We start from the raw sequence: 17,789 nt of genomic DNA on the forward strand, positions 1-17,789 counted from the left end.
GGGTGTGACCCAAAAGGCAAAAAAATCAAACAAACAAAGTCAACATATCCCCAACAATGGATAAAGACTGTTTTCCCCATATCCAAGCCAGTACTCTGGTTGTTTTGTTCATGATGTATGCCAGTGTCACTAATGTGAGATGGCATTTCAATGTTGTTTGATTTGCATTTTATTGATGATAAGTGATAAGCATTTTTCATATGCCTATTGCCCATTTTTATGTCTTCTTTGAGAAAGTTTTTATTAATTTCTTCCCCATATCTTTTGATGGTCTTGATTGTCTTTATCTCATAAGTCCTACCAATACTTTATTCCTTACAAATTAATGCTGGTTGTACTTTTCCTTTTTAGAAATATCTGTGAAAGGAGTTAGGAGGACTGGCCAATGGTTGGATCTAACCACAAGTGTGTGGGGGCGCTGAGGATAGATAAGATAGAGAAGAGAACTGTATGATAATAATGAAATGATCACACTGGACAAGAACTGAGTGTTAAAAGTAGGTAAAGGCATATTCTTGATAACCTTTCAGTATCAATATTGCAAACCACAATGCCGAGAGAGAGAAAGAGAGAGAGAGAGAGAGAGAGAGAGAGAGAGAGAGAGAGAGAGAGAGAGAGAGAGAAAGCCCTACCATAGAGTAGGCAGGGGGTCAGGGGTGGGTATGATGGAAGGAAACCTAGGGACACTGATGCTGGGAAATGTATTCTACTGGTGGAGGAATAGGTTTGGAATACTGTATTACTGAAATTCAATGAATAGCTTTGTAGGGGTCTATCTCACTATTTTTTATTCAATAAAAAAGAAAAAAAGAAATGGCTGAGAATTGTTTTAATATTGCTGATATTTCAGATATTACTCTCTCTTCAATTGATCTTTCTCTGTTTGCATATCTTGTTGTGTGATCAATATAATTTTTGGTACTGTCAGTATTTGTTCAAACTTTTTTTGGTGGAAAAACATCTTTGTTAAGACTATCATACAAAGAACATAGTCCTACATTTGTCAGTCTATAGGGATCAGACAATTATTGATGCTTCCCATTATGAAAATATTTATGTTTAGCCAGAGTTTGTAGTGTGAAACTGTTCCTCATCAGCTTCATATTTAATATTGTTGCCTACTTCGCTGAAATTTCCTTGCTTTCGACACAAATACCTATTTCTCTTGACATAGAAATCAAAGCATTCTCTGATTATCTCAGGTTGACTGAAGCAGTCTTGCACACTTATTAATTATAAGCATAATTACAGATAACGAGATATCACTTCCAAAAGAAGATACATTCCAACACCATGAATCCTGTGCAATTCAAACAGGAATCAGAGTGCCTAATATACATTTACCCTCCTTTGGCTTCTGGATGCATTCCATTCCATTCTTAGCAGAACTCACTTAGTACAGTACCATGAAGTCTGCCATCTTAGTGGATCTGGGACAAGAAATAACTGCAGGACTTTCTGGCCACAGTACATCAATCTACCCATGTGGGCCAGATAACCCAGAATTTTTTAAAGTGCTGGAGATTTCAGCATTGGAAAATGCAGTGTAGGAATTATGGTAAATCTCAATGGAGCAATTTAATAAGCTCTTCTGGAATTTTGAAACAAGAATGTGACACCGGTAGCAAAGATTACACACTCATTGAGAAATTACCCTTGACATGTTTCTGAGCCTTATTAAGAGACAGAATGCTTGACTTCGGAGCAAATACCAAATGACTATGTCTCTGGAAATCTCTATTTCTAGCTGGATTCTGTTAGACATGCCAAGTAAAAGTCAAATGCACTCCCAAACAGTGTACTTTCCATGAAAATGGACCGTGGGCTTGGTCCCCAGCAGGACCAGATATACAAATAAACTGCTTGAGTACATAACCAGACCACTGTGTCACCAGTGTTCCTTCCCCACGTTTCACTATTGTGAAGTCAGCTAAAAACAGATTTTTTTAAAAAGTAGGGAAAAACCTATACTTGGAAAATTGCAGACACTTATGATTACAAGAATTTTGTTAAACTTCTTTCTGTGTGTGGTTAGATAATTTTTCTTCCATGCATGAAAAAAAATAAGACCAAGAAGGTAATAAATATGGGGACTAGAAAGCAGATGTCCTGCTCATTCAATAATGTACTTTCTATGATACCCTCCTGTTTTTCAAACTTACCACAGGATGTTATCTCCATTTTGGAAGGAAAATCATATTCATTATTATAAACTAAATTATAAGACAGTTAATGTTCCACATTTAAAACATTTCAAATGCCATGCCCCATTTGCTAACCTAAAAACTGGTATCCACATATGTTGAGTCACTTTTTTCAATTACTTGCAAAAATGAATAGAGACGGGGAGGGGTTGTGAATTTATGCATACTAATGAAACCTTAAAATAAAATGTTTCCATGTGCAACTTCCAGTCTTGTTGGATAACTTTGCTTGATTGAAAATTACTTGAGAAAGATGAAATCATAAATTACCTTAAATTTACTGAAAGCCTGTGAACCACCTATATTAGGTGTGAATCTGATGAAGATTCATCTTGAATGAAAATAAGTTGAGAAAACAGCATGGCTTTATTTCAGATATAACTTCAGAAAGAAGACTGACAATATTAGCTCCACAGATTCCAATGCTAGATGACATTGCAAGTGCATTTTTACTATCATGACAATTCCATATGTTCTTTTAAGCACTCATGATTTCCACTGGTTCAACTTGAATTTTGTGTGTGTGTGCATTCGACTGCCTTTTTCTGCTACTACTCATTCATTCATTCATTTGTTCATGTGTCCCATCATTCAGCATACTCTTAGTTTACTATTTGTTAAGCACTAAGCCCTTGTTAAATAATTCTTAAAAGTTACCTACTTTTAACACTCAGTTATTAACAAATAACATTATTTTGTGAAAAGGTAACAATTTAAGGATGAAGAAAATGAAGTAGAGGTTTGGTGACTTTTTCAGTTTTGTGCAGCTAGTGCTTAAAGAATTTGAAACTAGGACAGTAAATCTGGCGTTAGTTTCTAAGCTTCTAAGCAATATTATATTACTTCTCACAAAATACATAATTCTACCACTCTCTACTTTTCTAGACTAAGAAATTACTGGTATATTTTGAGAGAAACTTGTATAATTGTATCAAGAAGATAAATTAAAATAGCTAAAAGGAGGAAAATCTTGAGGGGGGTAGTTGTTGCATATTTTTCTGGTCCTGTAGCTAAAAACTGCTTTTAAAAAGTTTCCATTTATTATAAAATGTTTAGAATATGTAAAATTGACATTGTGGCAGTCCATTGCTATATAATTTGAACTTCCTCATATGATAAAAATAATTCAATGTGTTCTTCACCATTAGTACTATTCTAACTTGATATTTTATTTTATTTGAAGCACCGTGTTTTATAATACTGCCAATGGTAGGGTTTCATGCATATATTAGTCCAATACACACACACACACACCACCATAGTGCCACATACCCTCCACCATTAGCCCAAAGACTCCTCCCATGCCAGATAAGCTCAGTTCTGCAAGCCAGCTCTCTAGTAACAGTTACCTTTGTTGAACCCTTACTGTTTTTCTTTATATCCCAGGTATAATCGAGGTCACCCATATCTGTCCCTCTTATGTCTCTTCCTGACTTCATTCAGCTTGATACTACCCAGATCCATCCATGTAGAGGTAAACCATGTGATTTCATTTTTTATTTATTGTCAAAGAGTATTACACTGTCCAAACACATGGAAACAAAGATAATGCAATTTAAATAAAAATATAAATAGAAAAGTTTATTTTGACATATAACATTAGTGAGGTTATTGCAAGTTTTTCAGTTATATTTCAAGATTCATAAACATAATAAAAAGAAGTTGCATTTATAAGATCTATTCGTTATTCACAAAGTTTAGGTTCATTTAGAATTCTTCAAAAATAGAAATAAAGAGTCATTCCTGGTATTCTCTGAGATTTTAGATAACAATAAAAACTGGAAAAAAAGTGAATTTTCTTTTCACTTTCTGTATGATGTAAAATGACAGTTGTGTTCTTATATATTCTGTGCATTTTCCCATATATATTAACCTCTAGATAACTTAAAAATATTTAATACAATAAAAATACTATACAAGGAGTCATAAAGCTGCATTTTAATATAGTTGGAATTATTATGGACCTATAATATATACAGAGAACATTTTCAATCTTCAGTTGATTGAATCAACAGATGTAGGACCCCCATATGTAGACAGTTGACTATAATATATATAAGCTGTATGTATGCCAGTAATAAAAGAAACAAACTACTTAGTATTCAAGGAATAGGATGATTAAAGTTGACTTGGGAGAGCTCCCTGGTAACGTCTTAGTCTGATTTTGAAAACATTTGATCTGTCTCCTTAAGGTCACTGGAGCTATTGGAGGTTTATTTTACAAGAATTAATTTTTAAGTGTGGCTTGGTGTCATGGATACAAGGTCATATATATCACACATTAAAATATTGTAATGATTGAATTAAAAGAGTACCTAGTGTACACGAGATTTAAAATAACTAGAGACTTTTGGGTTGGTTCTTTTAAAGGCAGAAGTAATTTCACAGTCCAAGTCAGTAAGAAGCTTTTGCTGTTTTCAAAACATTATATTGGGTGTGCTTGTAACCTATAACATCCTTTGAAATTAATTCAATAAAAAGTCTGTCACAATTTGGACATCCTGGAATGGGAATCCTATCATTATTTCCAACTGGTCCTGGGGCTTTGTTTCCCAGTTGTGTGCATTCAGGCCCATCTGCTCGCATGGCACCGTGACAGCTCACACTTCTGTTGGACTCCCGACTTGCTTAACTAAACAGGGGTTTCAAGTCAATGTGTAAGAACTTTTTCACTGAGCTCTGACCTAATTGTCTCACCCTCCATTTATTTTGTGCTTTAAAAGATATCATACTTTAAAATTCACTCATAATTCAATCCATTTACAAAATATCTTTCTCATTGAGTCAACTTTTATTTTGGAATTGATTGCAGAAAAGTTGCAGAGACAGCGTAGAAAATTCCTATGTACCTCAAACCCAGTTATTTGCATCTGACATTAGCATGCTCTTTGACATCATTGATGAACCAGTACTAGGGCCAGATATAGCACTGCAGGTAAAGTGCTTACCTTGCATAAGGCTGACCCAATACTCAACATCACATATGCTCACCTGAGCCCTTAGAACGCAGATGTGGACCACCCTCTTCCTCCAACTATTAAAAAAATAAAATAAAAATGACAGTACAAACCAAAAATTGAACAGTACAAACCAAAGTCCATACTTTATTCAAGTTAACTTACATGGTAATGAGCATTCTTCTCTTTCCTGTGTATTTAGTAGTCCATGATACTTAGTAGTCTCCATGATTTCTTCCTGACTGAGTATTTCTTTCTTTTTATTAATCATTTTGACAGTTTTGAGGAATATAGGTTAAGGAGAATTTGTGGAAAATCATATGACATTTGGTTGATAATTTTATTATGAGTATGTGAGACACTTAGCTGAAGTTTCATTTTATCAGAGTATCTCAATGATACATATTTATCACATTGATTTATTACTATTTATATGACCTTAACACCTAGAAGATATAATGTTGGTCAATTTTATTTACTCCCACACGGCACAACCTGGCAAGCTACCCATAGCGTATTTGATATGCCAAAAACAGTAACAATGTCAGTCCTCATTCCCCTGACCTGAAAGAGCCCCTAAAACACCATCGGGCTACACTGGCATGTGACAGGTACTAATGGAAACGTTTCTGGCGCCCAGTTGAGCAAATCAATGAACAATGGGATGACAGAGATACAGTGAATTTTGTTTACTAATATTTTTTTGTTTTGGCCACACCCAGCAGTGTCAAGGCTTGGTTCTGGCGGTGCTAGGAGACCATATGTGGTTTCAGGGATCAAACCTAAGTTGGCTGCATGCAAGGCAAGGGCCCTTCCTGCTGTACTATCGCTTCAGCCCTATATTGAATACATTTTATCCCCCCAAACATGCTCCTCATTCTATGTATTTTTTTGGAAGAAAGTTATGCATAGGAATTAGACAACTCCATTTCTTTGTGGCTCAAGTAATTACATAATTTATTTTGACTTCATAAATGGAAGATTTGTCTAATTTCTCTTATTTATCTAATTTTTTATGTTTCACTATGAACATGAATATTTATATATAAGACAGTAGTTCAATAAAAGTTGTTTAAGGTTGCCAGTTTATTTATTGTAAATTCTGCTCATTCCAGCCATTATATTTAATTTTAAATGCTTAAATATATATTTATAGTATATTTATATTTATATAATCATTGTCACTGTCATCCTGTTGCTCATCGATTTGCTCAAGCGGGCACCAGTAATGTCTCTATTTTGAGTCTTGTTGTTACTGTTTTTGGCATATAGAATACGCTATAGATAGCTTGCCAGGCTCTTCCATGCAGATGAGATACTTTCGGTAGCTTGCCGGGCTCTCCGAGAGGGGCGGAAGAATTGAACCTGGGTTGACCGCATGCAAGGCAAATGCCCTATCGCTATGCTAATTTATGTTTATATTCCTATAAATATGTTTCTGCATCATATCCACTGCCAAACTGTCAATATTTCTCCATCATAGTTCATTGTACTCCCTCCAATTTTATCACTTAATTCCTCATATCTTAATAACTTCTGTGATCAGAGTTCATGGATTTGTTTGCATTTTTTCGCTTGCGTTGTATTTCTACTTATGAATGATATCATCGGTTGCCTTTCTCCTTATTTTGCTAATCTTGCCCTCTTTCAGTTCTACCATGTACTCACAAAGGGCATTTTTTTCTGTCTTGAAAGCTAAAAATTATTCAACATTTTATTCATTGGGTAGTTGAGTTGTTCCATATTCTGAAATGTTGAAATGTTAAAATAGATCTTCAAAGTGTTTCTCCAATTAACATAGGTACACACATATCTTTTTAAATCAATGTTTTTGTGCTATTTGAAGACATGGCAGGACTAGACTTGCTGTATCATATGTAGTCTATTGTTGACATTTTGAGAAATTTCTATATTCTTTTTCAAAGACTGGACCAATGTAAATTCTCAGTAACAGTACATAGAGTTCCTTTTCTTCATACCCCACACACATTTGTTTTTGATTTTTATACACTGCTATTCTCCCAGGTATAAGATGATATCTCAGTGTGGTTAGGATTTTAACGTCCCTGATAATAGGTGATAATGAGCGCTTCATGTACCTATTGGCCATCTGTATGTCTTCTTTGGTGAAGTATCTTGTAGCCCCTCCCACTTGAGACAGACTTTTTGTTACTGACTTATTTTAGCTTGTTTTTATGTTTGTTTGACATATCCTCAGCATTGTGTGTATTTGTGGTATGTGATGATAGTGGTGGTGGTGGTGGTGGTGGAGTATGTGTGTGTGTGTATGTGTGTGTGTGTGTGTGTTAGTGTTTCTTTGTTTTCTGGCTGGCACTACTAAAGACTTTAGCCTCATTTTGCATATTCCTACTCAGTAATGGGTTAGCCTTCTTCTTCAAACAAATTTTTCTCCTTTTACTGGGCAATAGCGATAGAAATCAAGATCTATGTGGAAGTTATGATAATTGTTACTGGGTATGGCTATTATTATATTCTCTGACAGCAAAAAATATTATATGCATATGTAGATGCATATAGCTGTAACTTGTGAGCATGGATGCTTATGCACTTATTTATATATCTTTTCTTTACATGTATATCTATGCATCCTTTTGCATATTCATATATACATTTTTATAGAAATAAGTGCATACTTATTTGATACATTTAAAATATACTTATATAGATGTATTTTAAATATAAATTGAAATTTATATTTTGATATTTTATAGTTATACTAATTTCAAATTAATATTTCTTAACTAATTAAGTTATGAGCCATTCTAAACTTAATTTTTTATAACCTCCCATGCCCAGTGAGAAAATGGGGTTCCACTGCCCACCACCTTGACGCATTCTTGGTCTTTCTTCCTCTTTTGGTTTTGGAACCAAAACCAGCAGTTCTCAGGACTTATTCCTAGCTTTGCACTCAGGAATCACATCCGGGAGATCGATCCCAAATAGGCCACAAGCAAGGTAATTGCTCTTGTGCTGTACTATCTCTACTATTTTGACTTTCATTTTTTTCAATTCCAGTATATAGAACAGTGGTTTAAGAATATTTGATTTTATCAATGTTGTGGTATAGGATAGCACAGCGGTTGGGCGTTCGCCTTTCACAAGTTCGACCCATGTTTGATTCCTCCATCCCTCTTGGAGAGCCTGGCAAGCTACCGAGAGTATCTCGCCCACACGATAGAGCCTGGCAAGCTACCCGTGGCATATTGGATATGCCAAAACCAGTAACAATAAGTCTCACAATGAGAGACGTTACTGGTGCCCACTTGAGCAAATTGATGAGCAATGGGATGACAGTGACAGTGGTATAGGATATAGTATCTATGCAAAATTTCTCTTGATTTGGGTCTTATACACAGAAGACATTTCCAATACTTAGGTTATTAATTTTTCCTCACCTCCTTTGGTGAAATTTAATAAATTTGTAGCATAGTTAGATTTATTTTGTCATACTCTGCTTACATATTTTTAAACCTTATTATTTACTATGAAGTGAAGTTTTAGGGTTTTAGAAATGCAGTATCGTATATCTTCCATTTTGGTAACATTCAAAATAATTTTGTCTTTCTAAAAATCCTCTTATTTCATATATTCAATGCTTTACTAACCTTCAAGAATATATTTCAAATTCTATTTCATTTTAATTAATTAGCATATTTCATTAAAAATGTTTTCCATAAGAAGGTGCTTTACATCAGTTTCTTGATTTTATCATTCTCTATTTTGTACTATTAAAGAATATGTTTATGTAAATGTGCATGAGTTACTCTCAAGTTCTTGTTTGATTCTGTATATTTATTTTTATATGTAAAATTTAATTAACTTTTGGGCCCATGGTTAAACTAATGACAAGCTTAAAGAAGTTACTATGTAAGAATGTGTTTATTCTTATTTTATATTTTTATATTAACATCATGGAATATGTTATAGAAATTTAGTACCTTATACTATCCCATTAAGATAATCTTTATTGAAGTGTAACAAGCAATAATGTCAAAAGCAATAATGTAACTTTTTTAGATGTCTATCTGGTTAGTACTAGACATTTGTTAGACAAATGTTAATGGTAATTTAGAGTAGGTTAAAAAAATAAGAGTTGGTTTATAGGCAACTAAATCAAATTTGTGTTATATTCTGAATTTATTTTGGAAATATAAGATGTAAAATTCGAATCTCTTATTATTTCCTTTGTTATTCTTTTAACTGACTCCAGGAAAATGTGTCTGTTTACTTTAGAACAAATGCAGTTTCCTTAAAACATTTTAAAAACATGCAAAAGTTCATGTTTCTAATGATATTAGGGTTTCTTTAGGTAGGAGTTCTGCATTTCAGAGGATCCATATGTGATACAAACAGTGAACAATTGGGAACACTAGCTGATAATGATATGATCATTTTTGGCAGTCTCTTTATGTAGTTCTGGCAGAAGTGTATGATACATTAGTCATTTTCACAAAGAAGATACTGGTTCATGCCAGTCTCTTATTTGGGGTGCCATCTGCACCTTTTTTGTCAGTAAATTTAAAAGGAAAATATATCCATTGATAGACAATATTTCTATTTTTTAATTATTATTCAAGACAAACAATACCAGTTTTTATGTAGCATAATAAATCCTACACACACTGAAATGACATCTGGGTATCCTTTATTAACTAAAATACCTATATCAAAACTATTTTCATAAGTTTTAACACTTACATTTAACTTGAATTATCTACATTTACTATCTCTGGAACTATTGGTTAAATATGGAGGAGGCAATGAATTCTGTTTTTTGTTTATTAATAAAGGAGTAACTCATTTGACCTTAATTGGTTTTGTTCCCTCATCTGTAAATGCGATGATAAATACACATGGCACTAGAAAAGTTGAGCTATCATTCTAATGAGGTTGACAGCAATTAAAATTAATCTAAACTTCAAGGTTGGTGATAACATGGTGGAATTGGGTATTCAAAATCTGTTGACTTGGACCCTCTGCGCCTAAAGACTTTGATTCCAGAGATCTAACACATTCGGGCATCCAGCGCAGTATCCGATAGCAATGCACTGGGACTGCGAACTGGGCTACAACTCTGTGCTGCCGGGGGTGGATTTTTTTCCTCCCCACCCTGTCTTCCTGCAAGGAAAGCGGCAGGCTGGCGGCACCCACGTGGCAGGCGCCATCTTCTATGACTCAAAACCCACAGGTATTCAGTTTTTACTTTTGGGGCTCCCAGGAACTCATGGGAAGGGGGCGTAACCGGCACGCCCTCGGCCCAGATAAATCCGGAGCCCCTGAACGTGAAGCGGACCCTCTGCGCCTAAAGACTTTGATTCCAGAGACTTCTTACAACAATGCACTGGAACTGTGAGCTGGGGTATGTAATTTCTGACAGAATTTTCCCTGGACTTTATATAGAAATCCAAAACTGCGCGGACGCAGTAGCGTCCGCGCGACTTAACATTTATAATTGTCAGCAATGTGAAACGGTTCCTTTTGAACAGGTCTGAGTTGGGGGGGGGAACTCCAAATAATAACAGTAAGTTTTTGTTGAAATATTGAAGGTTATTAATGTAGCAGCCACCTCTCTGGACTGTGAACTAAGCAAAAGCCCCACGCTGGCCGACGCGGCGTGGCGTACACCATACTATGAGGCGCGGGAAGGGGGATGAGGGGGAAAAAGAAAAAAAAAAGGGAAAAGGAAAAAGGAAAAAAAGAAGAGAGAGTTATGTACTTGTAGCAGTGGGGCTACATATCTCTTCAATTCCAGCAATGAAAAACTAATTATCAAATGTAGTAGGTCTGTCTCTCTTGGGTGGAAACTCCAACAACTATAGTGAGTTTTGTGTTTAATTATGGAATGTAATCAAGGTAAAGAAAAAATGAAGTGAAATTCATTAGTTATAGAGTAGGGGGTAGGGGGTGGGGGCGGGGGGTATACTGGGGTTTTTGGTGGTGGAATATGGGTACTGGTGAAGGGATGGGTATTTGAATATTGTATAACTGAGACACAAACCTGAGAACTTTGTGACTTTCCACATGGTAATTTAATAAAAAGTTTTAAAAAAAAGCAAAGTTGGCACAACTGGACAACCACATGCAAAAAAATGGGCTTAGACCTTGACCTGACACCATGCACAAAAGTCAGATCAAAATGGATTAAAGACCTCAACATTAGACCACAAACCATAAGGTACATTGAAGACAAGGTCTGCAAAACCCTCCACGATATTGAAGATAAAGGTATCTTCAAAGGTGACACGGAACTAAGCAATCTAGTAAAAACAGAGATCAACCAATGGGACTACATTAAACTAAAAAGCTTCTGCACCGCAAAAGATACAGTGACCAGAATACAAAGACTATCCACAGAATGGGAAAGGATATTTACACAATACCCATCAGATAAGGGGTTGATATCAATGGTATATAAAGCACTGATTGAACTCTACAAGAAAAAAACATCCAACCCCATCAAAAAATGGGGCAATAAAATGAACAGAAACTTTACCAAGGAAGAAATACGAATGGCCAAAAGGCACATGAAAAAGTGCTCTACATCACTAATCATCAGAGAGATGCAGATCAAAACAACCACGAGATACCACCTCACACCACAGAGACTAGCACACATCCAAAAGAACAAAAGCAACCGCTGTTGGAGAGGATGTGGGGAGAAAGGGACGCTCTACACTGCTGGTGGGAATGCCGACTGGTTCAGCCCTTCTGGAAAACAATATGAACGATTCTCAAAAAATTAGAAATTGAGCTCCCATTTGACCCAGCAATACCACTGCTGGGAATATATCCCAGAGAGGCAAAAAAGTATAATCGAAATGACATCTGCACATGTATGTTCATCGCAGCACTGTTTACAATAGCCAGAATCTGGAAAAAACCCGAATGCCCTAGAACGGATGACTGGTTGAGGAAACTTTGGTACATCTATACAATGGAATACTATGCAGCTGTTAAAAAAGCTGTTAAGAAGGAGGTTAAAAGGGAGCTGTTAAAAAGGAGGTCATGAATTTTGTACTTAAGTGGATCGGCATGAAAAGTTTCATGCTAAGTGAAATGAGTCAGAAAGAGAGAGAGAGAGACATAGAAAGATAGCACTCATCTATGGCATATAGAATAACAGAGTGGGAGACTAACACCCAAGAATTGTAGAAATAAGTACCAGGAGGTTGACTCCATGGCTTGGAGGCTGACCTCACATTCTGGGGAAAGGGCAACTCAGAGAAGGGATCACCAACTACAATGTAGTCGAAGGCCATGTGGGGAAAGGGAGTTGTGGGCTGAATGAGGGCTAGAGACTGAGCACAGTGGTCACTCAATACCTTTATTGCAAACCTCAACAGCTAATTAGAGAGAGAGAACAGAAAGGAATGCCCTGCCACAGTGGCAGGGTGGGGTGGGAGGAGATGGGATTGGGGAGGGTGGGAGGGATGCTGGGTTTACTGGTGGTGGAGAATGGGCACTGGTGAAGGGATGGGTTCCCGAACTTTGTATGAGGGAAGCATAAGCACAAAAGTGTATAAATCTGTAACTGTACCCTCATGGTGGTTCACTAATTAAAAATAAATAAATTTAAAAAAAAGCAAAGCCTGAAAAAAAAAACAAAATCTGTTGACTCAACTTTTTGTGTACTTGAATAATATGAATTTGACAGAGCTTAAAAAATCTTTGAAAGAATGGATATTATTTAGATATTTCATTGAACTTTATAAACACTCAATAGATATTTGTTGTGCTGATTTCAAGCACAGATGGACTAGCTGTAATAACTGAGAGGAGCTTCTGAGTTAGTTAAGAAGAGTTAGCAGATGTGCACTGGTGTGAGTATTTATGAAAATGACTTTTTAGTATTGCTATTCTGGAGGGGTAAGAAGTGGAAACTATTACTTCCAGAACTATTTGAAGAATTTTGTGACTTTGTTGGCTGGTAAAAGATCAAAGAAAAAAAAGGTGTTCAAGATACTGACATTATTCAAGCAATTGCACCATAAATACAGTTATATTTTTAAAATTATACTAGTAACCAAGCAGAAACCTACTCTTGATAATTAAAATCTATTGAAATCTGGAGCTGCATAAGGTTGAATAAATATATTATCTGCATTATATTATTTAATGGCAGAATCTCTTGCCCCTGTGCCTAGCAGTCTTTACCGGGGCTCCTTGGAGGGGGAGGGTTGTTTTCCTCCCCGCCCTGAGCAGAGCCCCGGCAGCCAAAGAGCTCTGGGATCCAGCCACAGCTATGTTCAAGGTCACTCTTCACACATTGGAGGAGCCTCACACGTGAAGGAACCAGCAGAGGAACCTAGGTGTGCGGGACTCGGGTCTGAGAACTCCAAGCCTTCTCAGATCCGGACTGGGCCTCTTCCACCCAGATCCCCAAAATTCTAGTATCTTGGCAGCCACACTCACAAACTGCCCCTGGCACTGTGTAATCCCATCCACAGCCAAGATCCAGAGACTATAAAACAAAGCTCCCAGAAGCGACCTCTTATAGCCTAGTTCTCCCTCTTGGAGAACCTGGCAAGGTACCAAGAACATCCTACCCACATGACAGAGCCTGGCAATCTCTCTGTGGTGCATTCGATATGCCAAATACAGTAACAATGATGGGTCTCATTCCCTTTACCCCGAAAGAACATTCAATGTGGCACCTCTGGGAAGAATGAGTAAGGAAAGGCTGCTAAAATCTCAGGGGTAGGATGAATAGAGATGTTACTGGCTCCTGCTTGAGCAAATCAATGATCAACGGGATGACAGTGATACAGTGATACAGTGATATTATTTAATATAATACTAATGCTCTTTTGAAATTAATGCAATAATTGATAAATATTTCCAATAGGTAAATAAAGTCCTAGTATGTTTTTACATAATTACCCACTTTGCCATGAACAGCTCTAAGAAATATGTTTTATTAATGTTAGAGGTCCTATATATAATCTAACATTTATTGCTAATGTGTATAAAGTTCCCTCGTTATATATAGTAATTTTGCTAATGTGTTTGAAAAGGGCTGGAGTGATAGCACAGCGGTAGGGTATTTGCCTTGCATGCAGCTGACCTGGGTTCAATTCCTCTTCTCTCGGAGAGTCCGGCAAGCTACCTAGAGTACCTAGCCCACATGGCAGAGCCTGGCAAGCTACCCATGGTGTATTCTATGTGCCAAAAATAGTAACAAGAAGTCTCACAATGGAGACATTACTGGTGCCTGCTTGAGCAAATCGATAAGCAATGGGATGACAGTGACAATGACAGTGTTTCAAAAACATAATTTGGGAGCCAGAGTGATAGTATAGAATAGGGTGTTGCCTTACATGTGGCTAACCAAGATTTGATTCCTGGAACCCAACATGGTCCTCCAAGCCTTGTAAGGAGAGATCTCTGAGCACAGAGTTAGAAGTAATCCATGAGAAGTTTTATGTGTGGTCCACAAACCAAAACCAAACAAACAAACAAAAATTCAATTTATTTGTTCAACTTTGCTAGAGAAAGATAAACTGTTTTAACAATGATAAAGATAGAAGATCTGTATCACTGTCATCCTGTTGCTCATCAATTGCTCGAGCAGGAGCCAGTAACATCTCCATGTCTCCATTATGAGACTTGTTGTTACTGTTTTTGGCATACCAAATATGCCACGAGTATTTTGCCAGGCTCTGCCATGCATGTGAGATACTCTCAGTAGCTTGCCAGGCTCTCTGAGAGGGATGGAGGAATTGAACCTAGTTGGCCTCGTGCAAGCCAAATGCCCTACCTGCTATGCTATTGCTTCAGCTCAGTGTTTAAAGTTAGGGGGAAAAAATTCAAGAATATAATCCAAGGAGAAATTCCAAGTATATGAAACTATTGTCTGTAAATAGTCCTTCCCCCAATTCCTTAGCCAAATTAATATTAAACAGAAAAAAACTGTTAATCCTCACTATAAAATTATCCAAAGTGGCATTTTCCTTCAAGATTAGTGATTATTGAACACTTGATAGAAGATAGAAGATAATAAATGAAATACTGAAAAAAATATTTCTATCTTTATTATTAATTACAATTGAAAAAAAAACAACTGAAAGTTTAGGTTCTAATGGCCTGGAACTTTCATTTTTATGTTTAAAATCTAGCATCTCTCTTAAAGGCACCCATCTGACTACTTGTGGTTTTTCTTGCTACCTCAGAAAATCTGGTTCCTAGAATAAATAATTGAGAAAGAAATTTTAAGACTGGTTGCTTATGTGTTTGAAGAGGAAATTTTTACCTGCAGTTACTTATATAAACAGCCACTCCTCTAGACTACATATAATGCCCTTGACTTTGGTTTGAGATTTAAGTATACCTTGTCCATTCAGTTTAGTGAATCTTAGTACATTTGTTTCTGTAGATTATTAACTATATTAGTGAGTAGGTCATTGATAGATATGTATTTTGCTAGTCTTTTAAAAGCAGTGTTTAATGCTCACTGCTGTTAAGCCACATTGCTCAGAGGTCACATCTGGCCAGCCTCAGAAAACCATGCTGTGCTGGGATCAAATCTAGGCCTCTTATGCAAAACCTGGTCTCTAGTATGCTGAGCTATTTCTGCAGTAACTAACGTGGTTTTATATCATCCAGTATATACAAAGCACTGGTTATTTACTGATAGCAGTTTACTGTACATAAATAAAAATTAAAGCCTCCAAACATGGATAATAGGATCAACTCAAATTCTATTTTACACACTTTCCCCCAAAATTCTGTTTCTGAATGAATAGTCTTAAGTTGGCTTAATATAATAATATTATGAAATGTGAACACTTCCTACTCAGAACCACTTTGTTTGGGTCTGAAAAGTCTAGTATTTTTGAGAAGAATTTGATAGAATAAAAGGAAGATAGCAACTATGCTATATCAGAAGAATGAGATTTACAAAGTAAAAACACTTAATAATTTAGGACCTGACGGTGTTCCTTAACCACCTGAGTACATTCTTCGCATGTAGCAGGCTCACACTAATCTACATCATGGGTATAGCCCCTAAACATAGAACTGGAATAGTTTCGGAGCATCATTTGGTGTGCCCCCTCAAAGCAAACAAAAACATCTTTAAAACTTAAAAGGATCCTTGTAAACATGAGCACAAATATTAACTAATATTCTCTATGAAAGTTTATTTGTAAGTTAGATAGATGATAGATAGGTATAGATTGATGTATATGAGTTAAGTATATATTACAAACTTTAGGAAAGCTCTAGAAAGTTATATGATCCTAGAGACATGCATCACCTACAGTTTGCTGTTTGTTGCCAGAGACATGCATACAATTCGAGCGGGCACCAGTAACATCTCCATTGTGAGACTTATTGTTACTGTTTTTGGCATATCTAATACGCCACGGGTAGCTTGCCAGGCTCTGCCATGCGGGTGCAATATTCTCAATAGCTTGCAGGCTCTCGGAGAGGGGCAGAGGAATCGAACACAGGTTGGCTGCGTGCAAGGCAAGCGCCCTACCACTGTGCTATCGCTCCAGCCCTATGCATACAATATTTCATTCTATGAAAATACCTTGGTATACTTCTTATAAATCCCAGGAAATGAGCAAATATTTGCTACAGTAGTGAATGTTACTACTTTATTTTGACATGGTCTTTTCCCCAAATGTTTTTCATGTTGCCCAGAATCATACAGATCAACACCTAGGGAGCTTCAAATGTACTTTCCCTTTGTCTTCCTCAAATGAGGGCAAAACCTAAGAGCAATTACCCTCCTTATGATTTCAAAATCTTAATTATACAATTACATCCATATAAAGCAATAAAATTATCAGTTCTCAATATAAGCCTCATATGAGTCAGACAAATAATAAGTACTGCTAAATCTTTGTGGGGTGTTATCCCTTGAATTTCACATTGTGTAATCCTTTTTGATTTCTAAAAACTACTTGTTTATATTATAAAAACTTCCTCTGACAAGTTCTTAAAATTACCATATAGTAAACACATAACATAGTAGCGTATTTTTCTTCTCAACATTGTAGATAAACAAATAAACATCTAAACTACATTGCTTTGATGAAGGAATGCAATGTTTGAAAAGGGGGATGATTAGCTCACCTAGCTCACCTTGGCCCTCATATACAGGAAGAAGGTCAGAGAAAGTGAGAAACCAAGGGGAGGGGAAAACAGACTGAAAGCAAGGGGCTCTGAGTACATTTGTGATGTGAAGGAGAGGTGGAGCTAAATATCCAAACCACAGAGTCAACGAGACTGACTGAAAACAAGAGATCCAAACTTCAACAACCAAACTTAAAAAGGTTTCCATCAAGGTGACAGGCTGGGAATGGGAGGAACCCCAGAGCCACAATGGAAGGAAGACACTGGTGATGGGATTGGTGCTAGAACAGAATGTCTAAAACAAAACTCTGGATAATTTTGTAAATCATGGGGCTTTTATGATTTCTTAAAAGCATGAAAAAATATGCTGCCAATGGTCATTCTAAATTTTTCTTAGTTGGTGAATCAAGCTCTCCTTAAATATTCACAAGTATACTAAATTTGTGACTCTCCCTCTATTTAATAACTTCTCCAAAAATTCTCTGTTGCCCTGAATAAAAGATAGTGTCATTACTTCTAAATGTGA

Source organism: Sorex araneus, chromosome 3 (genome assembly GCF_027595985.1).
Source record: "Sorex araneus isolate mSorAra2 chromosome 3, mSorAra2.pri, whole genome shotgun sequence".
Taxonomy (NCBI): domain Eukaryota; kingdom Metazoa; phylum Chordata; class Mammalia; order Eulipotyphla; family Soricidae; genus Sorex; species Sorex araneus.